Genomic DNA, 6,108 nt, shown 5'->3' with positions numbered 1-6,108 from the left:
AACCAGCAGGAAATGCAAATTAAAACCACAATGAGCTATCACTTCACAGCTATCAGATTGGCTAAAATAAAAATAATGACAAAGTCTAATGCTGGTGAGGATGCAGAGAAATGGATCACTCATACATTGCTGGTGAGGATGTAAAATGATACAGCCACTCTGGAAAACAGTTTGGTAAATTTTTACAAAACTAAATATTGTAGGCCAGGCACAGTGGCTCACGCCTGTAATCCCAGCACTTTGGGTGGCCGAGGCAGGTGGATCACTTGAGGCCAGGAGTTCCAGATCAGCCTGGCCAACATAGTGAAACCTTGTCTCTACCGAAAATACAAAAATTAGCTGGGCGTGGTGGCGCATGCCTGTAGTCCCAGCTGCTAGGGAGGCTGAGGTGGTAGGATCGCTTGAGAGCCTAGGAGGTGGAGTTTGCAGTGAGCCAAGATCACACCACTGCACTCTAGCCTGGGCAACAGAGCGAGACTCTGTCTCAAAAAAAAAAAAAAAACCTAAAAACTAAAAACTAAACATCCAATTACCATATGACACATCAATTTCACTCTTGCACATTTATTCCAAAAAAAAAACCTATATTCACAGAAAAACTTATGTTCACACACCAAAAAAATGTTTATAGCAGCTTTTAAAAAAATATTTATTTATTTATTTATTTATGTATTTTGAGATGGAGTCTCACTCTGTTGTCAGGCTGGAGTCTGGTGCTGCAACCTCAGCTCACTGTAACCTCCACCTCCCAAGTTCAAGTGACTCTCCTGCCTCAGCCTCCCGAGTAGCTGAAACTACAGGCGCATACCACTACACCCGGCTAATTTTTGTGTTTTTAATAGAGACGGGGTTTCACCATGTTGGCCAGGATGGTCTCAAACTCCTATAGCAGCTTTATTTGTAATAACCCTAAACTGGAAACAACCCCAGCGTCCTTCAACCGGTGAATGGTTAAATAAACTTATATATATCCATACCATGAAATATTATTCAGAATACAAAGGAACCAACTACTGATACTTGCAGAAACCTGGATGAACCTCTGGAGAATTACGCAGAGTGAAAAAAGCCAACCCCAAAAGGCTACATACTGTGATTCCATTCATGTAACATTCTTAAAATGACAAAATCCTAGGAATGGAGAACAGATTAGTGGTTACCAGGGATTATAGAGAGGATGGGGTAGAAAGGAAGGACTGTAGCTTTAAAAGGGCAATATGAGAAATCCCCATGGAAATATTCTGTATCTTAAGTGTTATCAATGTCAGTATACTAGCTGTGATTTTATACTATAATTCTGTAAGACATTACCATCGGGGGAAACTGGGAAGAGTGTACATGGGATCTCTCCGTATTATTGTGCTAAGTGAAAAAAGTCAGACAGTGAATACTACATACGGTATGATTTAATTTTTTTTTTTTTGAGACGGAGTCTTGCTCTGTCACCCAGGCTGGAGTGCGGTGGTGCAATCTTGGCTCACTGCAACCTCCACCTCCCGGGTTCAAGTGATTCTCCTGCCTCAGCCTCCCGAGTAGCTGGAGGAAAATATCAGGAATAAATTTTTTAAGAACTGAAGTACAAAGCAACTCTCAGAAACCTAATTCTTATGTTAACGAATTCAGAAAGCAAGACATAGGAATTACTCTGCATAGTAGGTATACTCAATAAATATGATAAAATTTGGTGACACATCACTCAGCAGTTTTCCTAGCCAGGCAAAAAGGTAGCATGCTGATATGGTTTGGCTCTGTGTTCCCACCCAAATCTCATCTTGAATTGTAATTCCCACATGTAGAGGGAGGGAGGTGATTGGATCATCGGGGCAGTTTCCTTCATGCTGTTATCGTGATAGTGAGGGAGTTCTCATGAGATCTGATGGTTTTATAAGTGTTTGGAAGTTCCTCCTTAGCACCACTTCTCTCTCCTGCTGCCTTGTGAAGAAGGTGCCTGCTTCCCCTTCCACCATAATTGTAAGTTTCCTGAGGCCTCCCCAGCCATGTGGAACTGTGAGTCAATTAAAACTCTTTCCTTTATAAATTATCCAGTCTTGGGTATTTCTTTATAGCGGTGTGAAAATGGACTAATACATTGGCCTACTGAAAAAAGATGCATTATACCAGATCACTTAGGAGATGACCTAGAGTCATAGAATCCACAAAATGTATACAAATTAAGTAACAATTTTAGAGCTACTTAGGTCACTACTGGTTAAGATTAGGTTTGACTGCCAATGACAGAAATCCCAAATAAACTGGAGCTTAATTGCATAAGGTTCTATTCATTAAAAATAACTATGCAGAGGTCAACCATTTAGGGCTAATCCGGCATTTGGAAGTGGTGAGATCCCCAGACTCCTTCAACTTTGCTGCTCCCCTCTCCTTCCTGTGCTGCTTTGTCCCCAGTTGGCTGTCCAGGCTCTTTACCGTGTCCACATTCTGGCCAGCAAGAAGGGGAAGGGACAAAGCAGGGTGCTTTGCTTCCCTCTGAGGACACTTCCTGGAAGTTTCACATGAAGCGTCTCCTTACATCTCTTTGGCCATCACTTAATTGCATGGCACACCTAGCCTTGCAGGAGGCTGAGAAATGTGGTCTTCATTTTAGGTAGCTATGTGTCCCGCTGAGTATTAGAAATTCTATTAATAATAATAAGTATATTGGAAAAAAAACTTGTAGACTCTTCCACAGGCCATATTTATATTTTCTTCTTCAAAGTTTCTCAAACCTCTATCTTCTTGTAAACTCTGAATGAGAAATATGACTTTTCTATAAAAGTCTAAAATAATCAAATGCTCACTAATTGATTCATCATTCATGTAATAAACATAAACACTATTTTTGCAAGAAACTACTAGGTGCCAAATTATTAAGACAAGGATGCTGTGGAGGGAAAAAAAATTTCATTATTAAGAGAAATAAAAAAATACTCCATGCTACAGATACTTCATAGTGTGAAAAAAGAAGAGAAAGAAAAAAAAACCCTTATTATTTATCTGTAATTTTAAACTTCTATAAAAATGATCTGTGCAGCAAGAGATGAAATTTTGAGATTAACACTAGGTTTTATTGTTTATATAAACTTTTGGTTATTTGGATATTTTTCAGAAAACACTTGAGGCCAGGTGCGGTGGCTCATGCCTGTAATCCCAGCACTTTGGGAGGCTGAGGCTGGCAGATCACCTGAGGTCAGGAGTTTGAGACCAGCCTGACCAACATGGAGAAACCCCGCCTCCACTAAAAGTACAAAATTAGCCGGGCGTGGTGGTGCATGCCTGTAATCCTAGCTACTCGGGAGTCTGAGGCAGGAGAATTGCTTAAACCTGGGAGGCAGAGGTTGCTGTGAGCCCAGATCATGCCATTGCACTCCAGCCCGGGCAACAAGGGCGAAACTATGTCTCAAAAAAAAAAAAGAAAAAAAATACACTTGAAAGTGATATTTGCATTTTATTTTGTTTGTTTTGTTTTGTTTTTGAGACAGGTTCTCACTCTGTCACCCAGGCTGGAGTACAGTGGTGAGATCATAGCTCACTGCAGCCTTGATCTCCTGAGCTCAAGCAATCCTCCCAATTCAGCCTACCAAGTAGCTAGGACTACAGGCATGTGCCACCATGCTTGGCTCATTTTTTTTTTTTTTTTTTTTTAATTTTTAGTAGAGATGAGGTCTCCCTATGTTGTCCAGGCTGGTCGTGAACTCCTGAGCTCAAGCAGTCTTCCTACCACACCCTCCAAATTGTTGGGTTTACAGGTGTGAACCACCATGCCTGGTCAATATTTGAATTTTAATAGCCCTTTTAAAATGTATGTCTTGCGTCTGTGCCCTGAATCACGTAAATACTTCAAAAGAAAATCATGTCTCATTTATTTTCACTATAAAATGATTGGATTATGCAAGTCTCCTTTTACACCCTATCTTATTTCATTCCTAAGCAAATCTATCCAGGGTCTTTGGTAGAGAAATGAACATAAAGAAAATTTACTGGCAACGCATACAGTCCCAGCTACCCGGGTGGCTGAGGTGGGAGGATCACCTGAGCTCAGGAGGTCGAGGTTGCAGTGAGCAGTGATCGCGCTACTGCACTCCAGCCTGGGCAACAAAGTGAGACCCTGTCTCAAAAAAAGAAAAAAAAGGAAAATAAAATTTACTCAGTTTTTCTTAATAAGAAACATTTCCTTGGCTGGTCTGAAGTTAGTGAGTTATCTCAATTGATTTTTCACAGTTACAGATCAAACTTCCTTGTTCTACTCTTTCTCCCTTCTCACTACTGCACTTAAATGGTCTTAAAAAATTAGAGAAATAAATACTTCTTGGGTTTAAATACTTGGAAATTTCTGGGTTTAAATATTTAGAATGTGTTTATCAGTGAATTTCATTTATTCATGTTATTATCATATGTAGCATTATTAATAACCTCCAAAATGCTATCTTCATCTTAAAAAAATCCATTTGCTTATTCATTATTCTTCCATTCAACCAGTCTTCACCAATTACCTATAAGGAGGTGGCTAATATAGTTGGCCCTCCATATCCACCAGTTCTGCATCCATGGATTCAACCAACCAAGAATCAAAAATGTTCAGAAACAAAATTGCATCTGTACTGAATATGGACAGACTTCTTTCTTGTCATTATTCCCTAAACAATACAGTATAACAACTATTCACATAGTATTTACATTGTATTCATTACTATCAATAATATGGAGACGATTTAAAGTATATGGGAACATATGCATAGATTATATACAAATACTACACCATTTTACATAGGGGACTTGAGCATCCATGGATTTTGGTATCACAGAGGAGTTCTGAACCAATCCCCATGGATACTGTATACTTGTCCCTTCACCCCAAATGTAACTCTAAGGTAGCCCAGAAGTGTCTTTTTTTTTTTTTTTGGCTTTCATCTTTTCAAACTCAATACCTGTAATTTCTGGCATTTAAACAGCTATTCAATAAACATCTATTCAACAACCATGTGAATGAAAGAATGCATGTGGTTTTTCCAGAACCCAAATCCAATGATAGTGTTGTTTTTTAAAAGACATAATATTCCAAGGTGTCATCAAACATTTTACTGACATTCTTGCATCCCCCGCATTTATTGATTCTTCTAGAAAGGCCCATGAGATGTTCCAGCAAAGAACAGTAGAATGTCATAACCAAGACCTCATCAGGAAATGTGCTCTCTATTCTGTCTCTTTCCAGTAGGTATTATTAGGTGCTTTCCCTGGATTTGGTATTCCCTTTATTCTCAGGTCAAGTCCAGCAGCCACTTCTCCCTGACCTCTGACTCTCAAATAACTGTAATAAAACAATCAAACCTTCTTTGTCAGCAGCTCGGGGTTAACTGTTCTTTCTAAAGCTTGACATTCATACTGTCTCCAATCCCTGCTCTCTCATGTCTACAGATGCTGCCTACCTTATATATTTTCACTTATTTATGCTGCTTGCATGCATAAGCTATTGCTAGGTGCTACTGCTGTGACAGGAAAGTCACAAAAGAAAGGTGATCTCATCTTGTAGATTGCTTAGAGCTTTTGACAAATAGTGCTTCATTTAGAGAAAGTTCAGCACATGTATCCTGTTCTTCTGTTAGTTATCAATTAGGATGGTCCTACGGTTTTTACTCAGTTTTTAATTGTCCTAGCCTGAAGCCTACCAAATGTATTAGCCTGACTGAAAAATCCATGTTTAACAAATAAGTGAGGCATTAACTGTGTGAAAATTAATCATGTCAAAAACATGGATCTGATTTACCCAGAATAACCATCTCATTTCTTATAGAGTGAGTTTGGATTGTGTTTCTTATCAGTCACTGGAATATTGAAATATTTCAGGGATTCCTGAGGATTTCATGGCTAAGAAAGTGTGGTGAGTCCTCCTAAAAAATAGTTTTAGGCCAGGCAAGGTGGCTCATGCCTGTAATCCCAGCACTATGGGAGGCCGAGAGAGGAGGATCACTTGAGCCCAGTAGTTCCAGACCAGTCTGGGTAACATAGCAAGACCCCATATGATTAAAAAAAAAAACAAAAACAACAACAACAACCAAAAAACCAAACTAAAAATAGTTTTAAGTTGAAGGCAATTGTCCCAAATAAGGACCAAGG

This window comes from Gorilla gorilla, chromosome 7 (assembly GCF_029281585.2).
Source record: "Gorilla gorilla gorilla isolate KB3781 chromosome 7, NHGRI_mGorGor1-v2.1_pri, whole genome shotgun sequence".
NCBI classification, from domain to species: domain Eukaryota; kingdom Metazoa; phylum Chordata; class Mammalia; order Primates; family Hominidae; genus Gorilla; species Gorilla gorilla.
This window is presented reverse-complemented; position numbering follows the sequence as displayed.